Here is a 19,267-nt window from a genome sequence, read left to right as displayed (position 1 = left end):
GACATCTGTCCAAATTTATACGAATTTCCACTTCACTACAGTGAGTGGACTCACCCGGTTAAGAAATTATATCTTAAGGAGAGGAAAGCTCTGCAAATAACGAATATTATAACATATCCGCTGAACTGAGTAAAATAGAAGGAAACGTTAGTTGTTCTTTCATAGTATACCACAAACAAGTCCTTATAGAAGAATGCTGTTTCAAACTATATTCCCTATGGGACTCCATAGCTCAGTCAGTATAGACGAAGCCCGTTGGTCAGAAAGATCTGGTTTCGATTCCCGTCCATGATGTGAAGAATTTTTATCTGGTTTCTTTTGACTAAAGGTGAGTTAGCTAGTATTACAGAGGAAGAGATTTTTTTCACTCGAGAACTCGGGTTTTTCGTCCTCAGAACAGGCAAACCGGTCCGTGAGCACACATGGATCTACAGTCAGAAAAAAATCCCTCATTGGAGGGCTCAGCTGGTCCTAAGGAATGGTTGAAGAATAGTGTGGGAATCCCACATGACAACAACAACAACATTCCCTATGTTCAATCAATCGAGTAGGACAACTTAATTAATTCACTGTCATATCTCTCAGAATTAGTCCTCTCATCAAAATACTGCAGAAGTCAGTAGTAGAATAGCCAATTGCACACAAAATATGCATTTAGCGTTAATAGAAATTTGGTAAGGAATCTTAATGTACAGGGAGGGAAATTTAGTTCTACTGTGTGAAAGGTCATGTGAGAGAAAGGCTATTACAAATGAACAACTAGAAATAGATTACGAAAAGTGTTCAAATTAGATATCAGAAGAGCTGTAGAAGAAATAAGCATAAATTTCTGGACTGAATCTAATGCTTTTCTAATACACCAGATCATCACTTCAGGAGACAAGTGGCCAGTGTCATAACGGAGACTTATCCAAAAGTGTTATTCTGAATTCTTTTAAATTTAGAAAAACATTTTAAAATCAGGATCAATTTCCATCGTTGTTATATAACATATGCTACTCATAAATAAACCGACTCGAGAAATATTATTCAAATTATGTAAATATATAAATACATAATTTGAATAATATTTCGTCACACACATTTATCTGTCACTTTTCTGAACCCTTGGAAGGTGGTTTTTCGAAACGGTTGCTTTCAGTATGAGACCTGTGAAATATAATCCGAAAACGCGAATTTTTTTTATTCAAGTAGGCACAAAAATTTTCAGAAATGCACATGATTTTTGTCTTTATCTCGAAAATGCTGTCTGTCCTAATTTACAATCTGCATGAAAACTGATCACAAACAACTTTCTGTACTTCCCTATATAACCCTGAGTATTATGCCCTAAATACGAATTTCCTTCCCGATTACCCGTGAAAGCTCTCCGGGAGACGAGAGTGAGAAAGATCTCAGTGAAGTGATGGCGGAAGAGACAAATCCTCTAAAGTTGACATACAGTAGCAGAAATTTATAGATTATTATTATTATTATGTTAACACTCCTGGAGACAAAGATTCATCAAGGGAGAGAGATAAATTTATACCAGATATTTGAGACAGTTCGGCTCCTTTCTATTTTTCTTATCTTTGAATTACACAGATATACATGACCAAGTACATTTAACATAAAAGTTCCTATATTTAATAGAGGACATCCTTTATGAACATGGGATATTTCATTACGTATAGGTTTGATCGTCATTACGAAATTAGATTAATTTAAAAGATTTTTATAGTGAAATATTAGTTTCCTAATTTGACACTAGAGCTTCTGAAACAATTGGTGCTGTGATCTTTCCGATGTTTGTGTTCTGTAGGAATGTGGAGTTCTGTTTTTTAAACAGTAAATCGTTGGAAACTCAGCGAAATCATTCGCTGTTTTTTTAGAAAAACAAGAATGGCAGAGTTAATCGGGAATTAAGTAAATAGCATAAACTTCTAGTTGATTTTTAATAAAACCAATCACATAGGGATGCGAAACTAATTCTTATAATGACCGGCTTTACCTTACACAGAATGGCGGTGTTTGGTTGGGGTAGTTGCCGTTGTTTAATATCGTTTATTCACTGTAAGCGTGTGAACTCGGTCTCGGTTGTATGTAGTGTTCGGTGATAGTAGGGTGTTCTCAGTAAGCATATTTGTGTTATATTGTGCAGAAAACTTAGGTAATGTAGTAATTTTGAATGAAATTTCATTTTTATTGCTATTTTAAGAAATTCGACAGCTGCCTTGCATTCTGCTTTAAACATCTTAATCGCATCTTCACCATTCATATTAAAAATGATCATTCAACACGTGTGATCTTCAAACATGAATAATAAAATTTATAATATCAAACAGTTCGTAAATATAAATTAGACAGTTATTATTTTCAGTTATTTTTCGCATCTTAATAAAAAACTGCAAATAAAACTATGCAGTTTTATTTGCAACTTCGGCGTATCAGGAGCCTAGTGGACATATAGTAAGCTTTGTGCATATATTTTATTATGCACAGTTTTTGTATTACTTTGAATGAAATCAAACGAGTTTTCTTTTTCATAAAAGTTCATTGATAGTACGCAGTATTCTCTCATGTAGCTGAAAAATAGTATTTGGTAATTATATTTTCCAAGTACAGTAGGACGGTTTGCTTTTGTATTTATTTTTTGCTCCACGCTCTTTCGAGCGTTAATATTCTAATTGTTGAGTATGATGGAATCGAACGCCTGACTTGGCGATTAAATCTGACAGCCGTTAGCTCATTGCACGGTATTTGTTTATAATAATAAGGTGACTAAGCAAGCTGCAGATAATTGCAATATTCCTAAATACAGGTGAGCTGAGGTGTATATGGGAGGCAAAGGGCTAATTTTTGTGGTTGCCAAAATACCAGCATAGTATGCTGCGCTTTTTGCGAATATACATTTCTGTAATGAGACCGTAGAATACCCCCAGAACATACCAACTTCTTTTATACTTCGTTGATTTTGTTGAAACTGATTGATACGTGGATTGGAATTATTTTGTATTATCTTGTCTAATATTTTCATGTTTAAATTTCCTGTTTAAACCGAATTTATGTTCGTTGTCATCTTAGTGTGACTTTTCTCTTTATAATTTTAAGAAAATACGAATATGGAGGGGGAGGGTAATGAAAATTTATATAAAAATTTCTAGTTAATAGTCTGGAAAATGCGTATTATGAATTCATTATGGTAATTTATAAAGACTACTACGAGTAATAATTTTAATGTAGAACAAGATTTAAAGATAACTGAGATATAAAGTAAGAAATTGATTTTTTATTATAGCATAGTAATAATCAAGATTAATTGATCACCTCCCCATAAATTACTATAATTTTGAAACAAAGAATAAAAGAAAGGCTTATGAACATTTTCACCTTCTTATCCTGGAATTTTGCTTTCTTTCTGTAATATACTTAGTAGACAATACATTAAAATTTATGAATCAGAAATATTTAAAAAAAAATTCTAATCATATATATATATATATATATATATATATATATATATATATGATTAGAATTTTTTTATATATTTTTATACACACACACACACACACACACACACACACACACACAGTGAGGACTAGGTTGATGTATTATTAGCATATATACTAATTTTTATGTATTTGAGAATACCCACGTAACATATCTAAAAATAATTTTATACATTGTAATAATTCATGTTTATAATCTCATGCAAGAGCACACTGTCACAATCATTGTGCTAAACATAGATGCCTTATTATTATTATAACGGTGTCTCCATGGAGTCAAAAGACTCATCATGGGAGACCCCACATTGACACACTAACCATTATTTACACAATACCTATCATACGTCTTAAATTCATTCACAGACGAAGCATTCACAACCACCTCTGGCAACGCATTCCACCCCTTAACAACTCTCCAAATAAAAAATTTTGTCCTAACACCCTTGTTAACCACACTCTTACATAATCTCCAGAGATGGCTCCTCGTTCTCTCCTTTCCTGCACTGGTCTTAAAAATGTCATCAGTATCAATCCTGTAAAATCCCCTTTAATAATTTATATGCTTCTATCATATCACCTCTCCTACTTCTATCAGCTTGTTTTTGATGCCCACTGATCTTCTATCTATCCTTGTAGGGAACATCCTTACAGGTTGGTCGATTGGTAGCACCTCTGTTACTAATGGCTCACAAAAAGTTAAGTAAGTTTGAGCGCGAGTAGTTGGAAGGAGATATATCATTCGATGCTGTTGGCACACTCTCCCTCTATGAGTCTTTGGACTCCCTGCAGGTGTAACATAATAATAATATCCCACAGACCTGCAACTATCTTTGTAACTCGCCTCTGAGAGGAATCTATAAATCTGTTTTTTTTTTTACTGTTGAACTTTTATGCACTTAGTAAAATTTTCTATACCAGCAATGAAAAAAAAAAAAAAAAAAAATGTATATATATATTTATACAAATAAGCAGAAATATTTGTTCATTGTTTTTGATTTTGGAGTATTTATGGTGCCAAATCTGGAAAATAAGATAGTTGAGGAAGTAATACAATATCATTTTGTATTATTAAAGGCTTCATGCACCACTAGCAGAATGTAAGATTTAGTTATGTGAATGCCTCATTTGTTGTTAATTTTTCATAGCACCTTAAAATTATTTCAAAATTGTTTTGTGAAACTATTGTGTGACACATGACAGAACAGTGTTTTAGCGACATTGAATTCAATAAGTAGTTAGTATCGATCACTGAAAGTTTTTTCTTTTCCATCATTCAGTATGTCAGTTTTCAATTATCTGATGAACTTTTTTTTGCTGCTATAGCTTTTTACTATTCAGCTCCCACCTAAAAAAAAGATCACCTCCCACCTAAAATAAAAGCATGAAGAAATTGATCTTGAAAATGAAGAATCCAAACTTCATTTCCTACCATAATAAGTCTTTGGACTCCATGGAGATATCCATTAACATTAATAGCAGGAAGTCTTAGATGTGATAAGAAAATTAAGAAACCAAATTTTATCTTTCTGAAGCAGTTACAAATAACTTCTTTCCGTTGTCTACAATATGACTGTTTGAGTAGATATCGGTAAACATTCCTCACAGAAATCTTCCACTCAGTTCTTAACACTTAACTTTCAACTCTGTAAGTGAAGCACCTGTACAGTTTTTCTGTTGTCTATCCAGTTTATTCTATGCCTATTTTTTGACTTCCAAGAAGATATAACAAAGATATATCTGCTGATATAACAAAGCCAGATGAGTTGTTTCCTTTGAATCTTTGTTATGTTATTTCTTGTTTTGGACCAGCAAAATAACTGATTCTTTGTCTTATTTCAAAATTTGTGACACGATCAATGTATGGTATGTTAGGACGTGTCTATAACACCTCATATCAAATGTCAGCAACGTGTTTTTATCTTTTTTTAAGAGGGTCGAAGTTTCACTTTATTTATCCTCTTTTGTGCAAGAATGTCCTCTTTTGTGCAAGATGATTGAAGAAAGGGATAAGAAAGAAGGTGTTCCATGGACTGGGTTGTCTCACACTCACAATTATCTGGGCCAGTGAGGTAGTCTCATTTGATGAGAGCATCCTGTCGTTCGAAGTCTTGAGGCTTTTTCAAGTATTCCAGTCCAAGTGGGCACCATGTGGAAGATGTTCGGTTGTTGGAATACCAGTATATTATTTTCAGGATATAGTGCAAGCCATTGTTGAAGTCTTGTCTCTGGGAAGTTTTTAGGTGGTTCGACAGTTGCCAGGAAGCTTTGTCGGGATCTTAGTCTTTGTGGCACCGCAGTATGACCGAATGGTGGATGGCATTCATCATTCATTTGTCTGCTTCTTTCATCAGCTGAGAATGCAGATCTTCGAATTGAAGGGGTGCAATACCAGCCAAAGTATACTGGTCTTTTAGTGGTGTTGGTTTCAGGCATTCTGTAATTAAGCAGCAGCTTTCATTCAATGCTGGATCAAGTTTTTCAGCATGACAGGATCTGGACCATACTGGGCAGGCATATTCAGCAGAAGATCTCAGTTTGCTAGGGTCTGCACCCCATTTGGAGGAGGTAAGCTTTCTTAGTATATTGTTTCATGCATTCACTTTTGCCTTTGTTTTTTTTTCTACGTGTGTTTTATATAAGAGGGTGCGATTGAGAGTCACACCAAGGTAGATTGGGTTCCAAGAATGTTCTATATTAGAGCTTTCCTAAGAAATTTATAGCTTCCTGTTGGCTTCCTTATTTTTAAGTTGGAAAAGGCCAGTCTGGGTTTTCAAGGGGTTTGATTTTAGTTGATTGCTGCTATAATATGTGGTTAGACTATTTAAGGCAAGTGATAGAGTAATTTCAATGAACTTGAAATTTTTTGAGTGAGTAGCTATGACAAGGTCATCAGCATAGATAAAATTTCTAGTTCCTGGAAAGATGAGGAGATCGTCATTGACATAGATGTTGAAAAGTAATGGTGATAACACCATTACTTTTCATGTATGGAGATAACAAAAAAATGGCCTCCCCCTTCCCATTTTTGGGGGGGTGCCAGCGGCTCTTCCTACCCCCCAGGACCACATAAAAGCGTCTGTTTTCTAAGAATGATTGGATCAGGAGGAGAAGCCGATAATCTCTAGTTATTCTGTATATTTTATTTCTGAGTGTGAGATGGTTTATGGTATCATATGCTGCAGTTAGATCTACAAACACTGCTCCTATGGCTAGTTTTTGCTCATAACCAATTTTCTGTATATTGAGTGAGGTTGAGAATTTGTGATGTGCAGGATTTGCCTGATCTAAAACCACCTGCTTAGCAATAAGATGGGGTTCGATTAAGGGTTGTTGCCTATTCAAAATGAATTGTTCATTGAGTAGTGATATAGGTCTGCAAGTTTTACTTTCATATAGATGTATGGAAGCAGTACTTAACTAGTAGTTGATCTGTTTGTAATTATAAGCTTGTCTGTCCATAGTGGTTTTAGTGGACTTCTGCATTACTTCAACCTTGGTATCACTTCTGAGTCTGGTCCCACTGATGATTCCTCACGGTCGAAACCAGTATGGATGGGTAGCGGCCCTTTGCATAATGCATAGCATTATACAAGTCCATAAGGATATGTGCTTTGCATTATGGGATACTAAGGCAATTGATGTGAAGTCATTAGCCTCTATATACAATGTAGCCCAGTTGTGAAGTAACTTTATGCGCAAACTTTGTTTGATTACACTTGGATAAAGGATGAAACCAAGAATATAATTTCTTGTCATCTTTAATTCATAGTGGTTTTAGTTTTTGGAGTGCTGTTGCTTTTGCAATTTTTGTTCTAATATGTTTTTATCTTCTATCTTTATTAAAGATATTGCCTAGATATTTATTCAATTTTTTCAGTTTCTGCCACAACACTTTCTTCTTGATCAGAAGTATAAATATTTGGTCATTGTTTTTTATTTTTGGTTAAGGCATTTGTTTTAAGAGTATGAGCTATCTTTTGTGATTTCCTGAAAATCTGATTAGTTTTCTGGTAAGAGATAAGTATCATCAGCAAACTTGATTTAGTCTTCCTCCTACCGTCACTCCAATATCACTGTTTTCCAGGGCTTTGTTTGGAACATGTTTGAGGAAATGGTTAAATAACATTGGTGATAATTTGCACTCCTGTTTTACTCCATGCTTCATTAGAAGGGAAGTGCTAAAAATAGTTTCCTTTGATTTCAACCATCATTTCAGAATATGAGTACAGAGATTCAATCTGTCATATTATTTTTCTATCTGTTCCATCAGGTTGCAGAATTTTTCGAAGGATACAATGCCAAATAGAAATGACTGGGTTAATTCAAAACAAAGTTTCTTTTTTACTGATTATTCTGAAATTGTAATTTCATGTAGCTCCTGTTGAGGGGGGGGGGGCTCCCTATATAGTCAGCCTCATTGGCTGGTACCCTGTAGTTGTATAATTAAAACACAGAATACTGAGATTCTTTCACTATTAAAAACCAAGAAAAAGAACAAATAATCTGCATTATTTGTTCTTTTTCTGGGATACTTTTTTCTTCCGTTCTAATACATAATAATAGTACCATAATAGTACTAGAGTTACATAATAATAGTACCAAAACATAGATTGAGTATAATGTGAAAATAGTAGCAGAGTAATTTTAAGAAGGGAGAAGAGCAGTAATAATGAATGAAGGAAGAGAGGTCTGGAATATGTGGATACTTTAAGTACATTTGAAGATAAAAGAGTTGTATCTAAGAGATGAATTACATTTTAATGCAGGACTCAGGCATCTGGACAGGGAAACTAGAATTACAAGGGTGGAATGATGTCATACTTGTCCCCAGTCAGTGCAACATGGTCCTGACTCAGAGAATGAACAGGTCACACATTTTAACCAATTAGGCAGAATTTTTAGGGAAGAGAGAAATAGATAATAGAATAAGTAAGTCTGGAATTATGTAAGCCATTTTAATAAATTTATATGAAACAGGAAAGAAATCAGCCAAAAAGATCAAGCTGTGTGTGTGAGTGAGTGAATGAAAGTGTTCAAACCCCTTATAACACTCAAATCAGAGAGCTGGAGTGAAAATAAAACAGTTGATGAAAGGTCAGAGATCACAGACTGTGTTCTGAGGAAAAGGAGGGGAGAAAACACTTGCCATCAGTGACTGAACCATATTGAAAAAAATATATATCAGAAAATAACTGCACATTATTGATATTCAAGAATGTGTAATCAGAACTAATCAAAATCAGTGGACTATTTAAATGGGATGGAAATGGGTGATTAGCAGAACAAGTATTTGAAGGAAACATGATAGGTTAAACATAGGGTGACAAGGAGTATTTTACGTATAAACTGATCAGATTAGCTCATATTTTGATTAATTTTCTTGGAGAAGTGATTTTACTAATTATTTGGAAAGTTTGTAGATGTGACTTTCCATGCTAGCTGTTGGATGAAGGGGGTGAGAAGGAATCAGGTTTGTGAATTTTTGGGATGTCATATTTGGGATATTCAGTTGTTTGCGGATGATGCGAAGCTGGGAAGGATTATTAGTAATAGTGCAGATGTGGTAGCCCTTCTAGAGGATTTGAATTAGCTAGATAGATGGGCAAATGAATGGGGGTGTCAGTTTAATGCAGCAAAATGTAAGGTCTTGAGGTTTGGGAAACATTGATGGGATGCTGCATTCTATGGGAGGAGTTATACTGGAGGAAGTAGGGAAGACAAGAGATCTGGGGTTGATGATTGATAGAAACCTGAAATTTAGGGGACATATTGCAAAGGTGGTGAAGGTAACACAGAGGATTGCTGCAGTTATGAGAAGGACACTGACCTGCAGAGATAAAAGGGTTATCATTCCATTGTATAAGTCTCTGATCAGACCACACTTAGACTATTGTTCTCAGATTTGGTCCCCAGGATTTGAAGGGGATAAATTAACTGTGGAAAGGAAAGAAAGACGGATGACAAAGATGGTTTCAGGACTGTACAAGGATAGTTATGAGGATCGGCTGAGGGAATGTGGATTGCAAAGTTTGGTGAATAGAAGAAGGAGAGGTGATATGATTGAGACTTTTAAACTGTTGAGAGGTGGTTACAGGGTTGACACTGGGGAGTTCTTTCGCTTAGTTGAACAGCGGGAAGGAGTGATGACAAGAGGCCATCCCTGGAAGTTACGAAAGAAAACTGTGAGCAAGAGGGTGAGGAGTGGTTTCTTTGCGTGGAGGGTGGTTGAGCCGTGGAATGCATTGCCTGATGGAGTGGTGAGAGCGAGAACGGTCAATGAGTTTAAGGAGGGGCATGATAGACTTTGTGTTTCTTAAGGGGGACCACCCCTCGATGAATCTTGACAGACTTTATGTTCTTAGGAAGGACCTCCCATGATGAGTCTTTTGACTCCATGGAGGCCTGAATAATAATAATAATATATCCAAGGTGGTTTTGACATGGTAAAGCTTTTTTGGTAATTTCTGTGGACCAAGATGTAAGTTTTTTCCATAATTTATATACTTTATTTTTATTTCTTTTGAGTTTGGTAAGATCCCAAACTGTAATCTGATATCTGTGTAGAGTAGTTTAAGAAGAATGCTCATTTTATTCTTATAATCTGTGTATTTACCACACTTATAATTTATGCTCTGATAATGCTGTTTATCAGAGTAAAACATCACTAAATTCAATATATATAGGAGAGGCAGTTACAGAGTAAACATTGGAGAGTTCTTTCACTTGGTGGAATGGCAGGAAGGAGCCATGACAAGGGGCCATCCCTGGAAGTTACGAAAGGAGGCTGTGCGCAAGAGAGTGAGGAGTGGTTTCTTTGTGTGGAGGGTGGTTGGAGCGGGAACGGTCAGTGGGATCAAGGAGTGGTATGATAAACTTTGTGTTTCCTAAAAATAACCTCCCACGATGGGTCTCTTGACTCCATCAGGCATCCTTGAAAGACTTCTCTCTGTATAGTTTAAATTTTGTAACTTCACTAGTTCTTACAGCTGTTGGTTTTGATATGTGTTATATTGCAGAGAGTAGCTGATTTGTAATATTTAATTTGGATATATGATTCACAGCTTCCTTCTTATAAATTTGTGAAAGGCCTTCCATTAACCTATAAATGGTGTGAATGTTTCTATGTTGATTTTTTAATATAATAGTTGGGTCAATGCATTAAGAACAGGAGTCGCTTTGTTCACAAAATTTTTTGTACACATGATTTGAGTTTCAAAGTTAACATTCATTTGTGTAGTCAGTATTTGAGAGAATTATTCCTTTATGGTAGCTTGCTCCACCTTTGCAATGAGTTGTCCTGGTGTTGTACCACCTTACCCCAGTCCTGAAGATACTTTCAGGCGCAAACTTTGTTTGCTCACACTTGGATAAAGGATTAAACTAATTTTATTATATTCCTTTATAATTTTCATAATTACAGTTGATGCCTTTTTTACATGATGGTTAATGGCCTTATTCCAGCTTCCTGTTATTTTTTCTTGTTGCCAGATATTAAACTATTTCAAAAGTCCTTGAATGCCTACATGATTAATACATTCCATATTTTACAATCAGAATTTTCCTGATTTACTTTAATGTATGGGTTTTTTGTACCTATTTCTTCCTTTGTATAATTTGTAATTTGAAAATGAATATTATTCTCCGTGATCGCTCTACCTACATACCACTTGAACATGATCCCACAAAAAATCAAGTTAAAAAATTAAGCAACCTACTTAAAAAAGTGGTCTCCTGACATTACAAAAAAACTCAAACCATTCGGTTCTTGTCCCCCCCCCCCCCCCCCCCGTATATACGGTTACCTAAACTCCACTAACTTAATTCTCCCCTAATACCAATGTTCCCTCTAAGCTGTGCGCACACGTTTTACAACTAGTGCACAAAGCAAAAAATATGCGCATACTAGATTTTCAAGATGAAATTAAAATTTATTAAAGAAGTTCCACCTAAACATTAACCTATAAATTCTTTAAAAAATACGGTAACTCGGCAACGCTCAAGCCTATAACCTCACATTTTTTATTACATTCTCGAAGTTGCACAAAACTTATAAATTATTAACAGTAACTCTATTTGAAGCTAGTGATTTGATGCCAAAGTGAAAGTACCAAAAAATTACTTAAATGTGTAATTTTTAAGTAACATATAGAATGGTGCACGGTTTGTTTACATCTCAGGCCTGACTCATGGAAAATTCCCAAACGCGATTGGCTGATCAAATTAGTTCAAGATCATGACGAATTAAAACAATGGTTTCATAATTTTAATAAAAATAATTAAATACTTTTAAAAACTTAAAATTAGAGTACGATTAAAAATATTGTAGCGTTTCAAAATTTTCTAATTTTTAAAAGGAATTTTAAAATAGTTGACTAAATAATAAAATTCGTGTACACGCATTGAGATACAACCAAGTTAATTAAATCTAGCCTCTAGGCATATCTTTTAGCTCTTGTGTTGCCCTCGGCAATGTTTAGTGTTGATTCAGCTTTTACCTTGCCAAGTTATTCAGTGAATAGTGTACATTTTTAAATTTATAAAAACAATAAAAAACATTCTTCAAATAACAAAATTGCAAAAAACTGATGCACCATGATCCCGTGGTTAATTATTGTCACAAATTCAAAGGAAGCAAAAGGTGTGAAGCGAAAATGAACTGCTAGCTGCTTTAAAAGTGAATGGCTGGATGAAATAGTGAAAACTGCTATGCCAAAAGCTCATGAGTTGATAAACATTCAGCTGCGTGAAATATTTATGTATGATGCTACAATTGGTGTTGTTTGTATTTATTGTCGTGATGCAAAGGTTGCTGGGGATTTTGCCAATTGGATTAAGTTTGATGTCACTTGGAAATTGGATTTTTTGAAATGCCATTTGACAGGTAAAATACATCTGGATGGTGTACACAAACTTAGGCAACAAAATTGTTCATTGCCAGCTACAGGAGTACTGCGTATGCTACGTGAAAGTTCAGATGACCGAGAGAGAAAACGATCAAACTCAGAGCAGATTAAAGTTCTTATTGACAGTGTCTTATTAAGACACTGTCAATAAGACAGTGTCAAAAAAGTTAAGATGAATAACTCTTTACTTTCAGTTCAACATATGAAAAAGTATGTTCAACTCCCAGACAGCTGGCGAAGCAAAAATTATGCATTTGAATTCCTGGAAACAATCAATTTAATTGTTGACGATGACATGTTTGAGCAAATTGCATCTGCAAATTTCCACACCTTAACCATTGATGAAAGCATTGATATAACTGTTAACAAATGTCTCATTCTCTATTTTAAGTTTAGACCTAATGATTGTAATGAATATAAAACATATTTTGGCAGAATAATTCAGTTGCAGGCATGTGATGCCTCCTCCATTGTGTTAGCTATTAAACAGTTTTATCAAGAAAAGAAACTTCATCTCCAAAAAATGGTGATGTTTACCTCTGATGGAGCCGCAGTGATGCTGGTTAATGGTGTCGCTCCAAAACTTAAATTAGAAGTTCCACATCTTGTCCAGCAACACTGTGTAGTTCACTGTGAGGATCTGGGGATCTGTGATACATGGAAGGAAATTAAACTACTCAGAGATATTGATGCATTAATGAGAACAGTGTACACACTCTTTTCTCGTTCCACAGTGAAAAGACATGAATTTAAAGAAATTGTCGAGGCGTCTGAAAATGAAGCTATTGCCTTCAGACCACTCATTGAAGTGCAGTGGCTATCCAGACATTTTGCATTACAGGCAATAGTATGAAACTATGAGGGACTGATCACATATTTTGAAAAAGACAAATCGAATGATCCCGTGGTTAATTATTGTCACAATAAATTAACTAACATGATGACATTCAAAATAGCTGTTAATGTTTTAAGTGATGTTTTTGAAGAAATGGCTTCCCTGTGCAAAATCTTACAAAGGAGCAACCTTACACCACTAGACAGTGGTATAAGGTTACTTTTGCCAGAGGGAAGATTAACAAAATCAGGAATCAGTATTTAGAAGGTGACGCTTGCTGGAGTGACAGAGTAAATGCTTTACTTAAACAAGAAAAGACTGAACCAGTAGATACTAGGCCCCTGTTAAATTTTATAAATTGTTTTTTTTTTTTTTTTATGTGCACATTTAGAGGACAGATTCCCTGAGAATGAGATACAAGAATGGTCAGTGTTTGATATCTCCTCTATTTCACATTGTGATTTCTCATTTGGTAGTGAACATGTTAATGCCCTTTGTCTTAAATATTATGATTTTCTGGATGATACTACAGAAATAATTAGTCAGTTTAATGATTTCAAATTTTCTGTACAAGAAAAAATTAAATGCAAAATGATATCAAATTTTACACAAATGGTTGTATTTGCTCTTTGAGCAGTTTTGTGATTTGGCAAAGTTGATGGATATTGGAGGAACCTTCCTTGCATCTAGTTCAGACTGTGAGCGAGGTTTTAGTCTAATGAATCAAATAAAAAAACCAACTTAGAAACCGTTTAGGAGAATGTCATTTGGATATGCTAATGAGAGTGAAAAGTTACCAATTATATGTAAATTCGATTAATTTAGATAGTGTGTATAAAGAGTGGGTGAATGCCAAAGACAGAAGGGAGATAAAAATAAAGAGATAGAAGCTAGAACTAAACAAGATGAGAATTAGTAACAGACTTATTATGAAGGTTTAACAAGATGAAAATTAGTAATGGGAATATTTTATTATGTATGTTTAGAGTTATTTGCAAAGTTAGAAAATTTAATTATAGGCAATCAGTCACTAGTGTTATTTTTTTTTTTACTTTAATTTTTACTTCTAATCAGATCAATATTAAATACATATAAAATATTTATGTTAGCTCTGTGATTGATGTCGCACAACTTACTTGGTGATGGTAATAATACACACACTTAGAATCCTATCTAGTACAGTCGGTATTGTGTTGGCCTCGCATGCGCGAAGTCCCAGGATCAAGTCCTGCCCAAGGCTCGTGAATCGTGATTTCCGACTGTTTACTGGGGAGACTACTGCTGTGTGTGTTGGGAAGTTGGGGTGACCTGGCTGACGTCCCATTGACACCAGAAGGTAAAGAGTGAACTAAAATCTTTTAACTTTTTTGCTTAAATGATCAGTATGGTGACTCATATGGGTGCGCACATACTTTTCAAAAGAAGGCAAATTTTGCACACACGCAAATTTCTGCACACACTCACAGCAAAAAATTAGAGGGAACATTGCCTCTAGATGCCATCAGTCTACCTTGCTACAAATTGTCAAAGCAGCTAGCTATCTGAACCCTCTCACTGGTCTTACCACATCTTATGTAAAAAACTCTATCCACTTTAAAAACTTAATTAAAAATCTTACTTTAAATATACAGACATATTGGTCAGCTTTGACATCATCTCATTGTTTACCAATATTCCCCTAATTGACAACTTAACACTCATAAAAAACGTTTTTCCTTCCTTCTGATATCTTAGAGCTCTTTTCCTTTGCCATCAGCTTTGGTTATTTTTCTTGGAAGAACAACATCTATAAACAGATAGAGGGAACTGCCAATTTGAATCGAACCCCTCTTGCCAATTTTTACATGAAAAATTTTGAAAAACGAGTCATAGACTCTTCCTCTCTAGAACCGTCTATCTGGCTAAGATATGCAGATAATGTAATCTATTTGGCCTCATGGCCCACACACATTAGATTCCTTTCTTAGTCACCTCAATAGTCTACATCCAAGAATCCAGTTTACGATGGAAAAGGAAAATAACAATAGTTTATCCTTCCTTAGACACCTTAGTAACATACCTTCCTAATGGTAACCTTTCTTTCTCTGTATATAGAAAACCTACTCATACAGGCAGATACATTCACAAACTGTTTTTTGAATCTGCATCTGCACTTATAAATCAACCTAATTTAAACAAATACGATTGCATTAAACTTCCCAAAATTTGGGAAACATTAATCATCAGGGATCCCTCTTTACATCCTAGGCCATCTGCAAATGCCCATAGAGGGCACACCACCTAAATAAGACTTTAGTTTCACTCACTATTGTATTGTATTGTATTGTATTTGTGTGTGTGTGTTACAAAAAGTTTTTTGTAATCCCCGAAGATGTCTCTGTGACAGAGACGAAATATTGGAAGTATTAAAATTAGTTTTAATTCTTTCTCAGTGCTGATAATATTCCATTAAACCTCCAACATGAATTCTTCACAGCACTTAAGCCTCAACACGTACGGAGTAGCAGAATTTGACAGGTATTCTAAAGGGATTCTTTGAGATTGACACAAAAGAAATGTTTCGATACTTGATAGTAAGGAAAGAACAAAGCATCACCCCTGCAAGTTTTGTAAGAATATGGCTATGTCTGTTTCTTGGGGATCAGGAATATCCCCAAGAAAGAAGGATAGTGAGGTAGATTGAAATGTATGGATTGCTGAGTTTAGTTGAAAGTAAAAGCGAGAGTAAGACATGACAGAAATGAATTACTTAAGGAATTCTATAAGATTGATACAAAGGACATTTTCAGTACATGACAAGTAGGGAGAGAATCGGGCATAATCCCTGGAAGTTGTGTAAAGGTGTGTGGACTACATTTATTATTATTTTTTTTCCCTTTCTCTTGGAGAGGGGTGAATGGAGTGGGATGGATTTGCCAGAGGTAGTTGTGAGTAGGGATTGCAAATTCAAATTTTTTTTTTTAGTTTACTAGTAATTTAGTAAAATTTGTCATAAAAAGTTGGCCTGGTTAGCGTGTCCGCTCTTCAGCCAAAAGGCTGTGGGTTTGAATCCCACTATGGGCATGGATGTTTGATTAGTGAAAATAGTAGTGGTAGTGGTTGGCGGTAGATACGGCTCGTTGTAGTTGGTGGATTGAGTGGTGGAGACAGAGCTGTAGAGTAGGTGCCCTCCCTCGATGAGTCCTTAGACTCCCGGAGGTGTCAAGTAATAATAATAATAAAAACTGGTTTAAAAGTAATTTCTTATATTTTCAAAAAAGCTATATTGAAAGAAAATAAATATTAACTTCCCTACTGGCCGAGGTGGATGAAATAATGAGACCAAATTGCACTTATCCATGTTATTCAATGGGTGTTTCAGAATTGTATCCACATTTAGCTGCACATCTCTAGACATCATGGGCAGTTGGGGTGTTAAGCCTCCAGAGAGTCAAGGACTCATTGAGGCAGGCCACTCACACCAGCTATCATACCATTTCTTAAACTCATTCACACTAGATGTACTTGCTACTTCAACTGTACCATTCACAGTTCTGTGAGAGGAAATCTAGCTCTTGTTGCTTTTAAGAAAGTGGTGAGAGCTAGTTTTGCAAACAAATTTAACTTCTACTGATGCCTCCTTGTCCTTTCCCTATCCATATAATGAAAAAGGTTATCAACTGATATCCTACAATGCCCTCAAATGATTATAGATTACCTGTCTACCAGTGTCTGCAGTCCATATACTCTCCATCTATCCTCATAATCTAAATTTCATAATCCTGGTATAATCTTTGGAAAACTTTTTTCTGCTCTTTCCACAGCTTCTTTATGCCCTTTGGAACCCAAGAGAACAAATCTGGCTCGGTGGTTTAGGCATGGTCTTATCAAGGCCTTTTAAAGAGGCAAAATGACTTCCTTATCCTTACTAGTCAAGGTTTGTTTCAACATAGCAGTTATCCTTTGAATTGTATTTGTAATATTTCGTATGTATCCCTTGAACTTCAATATTCTATTCACCATAACTCCAAAATCTCTAGCCTTGTCAGTTTACTCCAAGCATAATTCCACAAGTATAACATGCTGTTGGATCATGCCAAAGTGACGAGTAACCAACTTTACAGTAACATTGAATTGACAGTGATTATCGTTTGTCTGAACTTACAGCTTATTCAAATCACCTTGTAAATGCTGTATATTAGTAGCATCTCTGATTGCTCTGCTTATCTTTGCATCATCAGCAAACATTTGATCTCCTGATCTTCAAAATATCATTAATACACACACACACGCACGCACACTAAATAACAATGGTCCAAGGACTGATGCATGAGGCACACCACTGGTCACTTTAAATCTGGCAGATTCATACCTTTCATACATCACTTTCTTGATACCTTCCCATCAGACATCCACTTATCCAAGCCAATAGTTTATATTCCAGTCCCACTTTATGCAACAAATGCCTTAGCAAAGTCCAATGGCATTATAGTGTACTCATTCCCTTTATCCAACTTAGTCATAACAACTTTATTAGAAAATATGAGCAAATTACTGTCATGATCTCCCTTTAGTAAACCTATGAGTTTACACAGAAGCTCTACTTGCAGAGTAGAGCTTCTTTGTCCACCATTTCTGTATGCAAGTTCTTGCCATCTTCTCTAAAATCTTCACAATCAATCACTCTAGAGATATTAATAGGTTGATAGACACATCAGTCTTTGCACCACCCTTGTTCAATTGGATAATCATGCATTTTTCCTGCTGAATCTTTCTTGAGCTAAGACTCAAATTATACCAACATGTTAAGAGCCTAGCCTGTTTGAATGATCTATCCCTATTACCAAATTCTTATCCTGCTTTTTTTATGTGCCTCTATCTTTTCATCCAATGTGGGTAGCATTGTACACTATGTTATATACTATATTATATTTAGCTGGCCTGATTGGCCAAGTGGTTAGAATACCCATTCTCCAACTAACAGGTCATAGATTCAAATCCTGCTTTAGGTATAGATATTTTGTGATTGTCTTCGGTGGGAGATGAATTTCATTGCCCAGTGTGAGACTACTGCCACACTTATTGGAGGCCTGAAGCGGCATGAAAACGTTCCATGCTTGATTTCTGCACTGTCTAAAAACAAGACTACCTTCAACCCCCCAGCAAAACTAAGAAATTTACTTAGCTCCTCCAAAGATCCTCTTCCATACTTTGCCCACCCAGGGGTTTACAAAATTCAATGTGCCTGTAACCTACCTTACATAGAGGAAACAAGATGCATCATCTCACTCAGGAAAGATGAACACAAACGCCACATTAAATACCTCCACTATGGTAAAACAGGCCTATCAGACCATGCACTCCAAACATGCCACAGAAGAGAGATTGAGAGCATTTGATGATGGGGAAGAGAGACTGACTGTAAGTGAGCAAGAGGTGTATGGGGAGTTGAGTAAACTAGATGTTAATAAGGCTGTGGGACTTGATAATATATCACCACATATACTTAAGTAATGTGCCAGGGAATTGACACCTGCCTTGACATATTTTTTTAATACAAGTCTTGCACTCAGTCAAGTTTCTAAAGAGTGGGAGGGCAAGATTGTGCCACTTCATAAAGGAGGTGATCGAACTTAAGCATCAAACTATTGGCCTATCTGGGTGTCAGGTGTTGTGGTTAAGTTGTTGGAGAAGCTTGTGAGAACTAGGATCCAGAGTTGGGTTGACTACAATGGTATTATCTTTGATGGACAGCATGGATTTGCTGAAGGGAGATCATGATTTAGTAATCTACTTATTATAATAAAGTGACTGCTTCCTTGGACAGAGGAGAAGGATACACAGTAATATACTTGGATTTGCAAAAGTTTTTGATAGAGTACCTCATGATAAGTTGACATTCAAACTAGAGCAGATGGGGTTGGATATTAGATTAGTGCATTGGATTGGAGACTAGCTATCTGATGGGTATCAACAAGTTGTGTATTCCTTTCAACTATTTGTATGGCCTAGCCCAATTTTACACTAGGTTAATGGCTCAATAAGATAATTATATTATTAGA

General features: G+C 35.5%; 1 protein-coding gene across 1 annotated transcript in view; it reads left to right on the top strand.

The window, feature by feature from the left end:
• Positions 1-2,770: 2,770 nt before the first annotated feature.
• The window catches only part of LOC150095842 (protein strawberry notch homolog 1-like), a 447,536-nt gene continuing 431,039 nt past the window's right edge, over positions 2,771-19,267 (top strand). Inside the window, exon 1 of the mRNA XM_090408811.1 lies at positions 2,771-2,800. The gene's annotated coding sequence lies outside the window, so the exon portion shown is untranslated. The remainder of the gene's footprint in view (positions 2,801-19,267) is intronic.

The sequence above is a fragment of the Typopeltis vanoorti genome, chromosome 19, assembly GCF_054136105.1.
Source record: "Typopeltis vanoorti isolate ZY-2024b chromosome 19, IOZ_Tvanoo_1.0, whole genome shotgun sequence".
Taxonomy (NCBI): Eukaryota; Metazoa; Arthropoda; class Arachnida; order Uropygi; family Thelyphonidae; genus Typopeltis; species Typopeltis vanoorti.
This window is presented reverse-complemented; position numbering and strand designations above follow the sequence as displayed.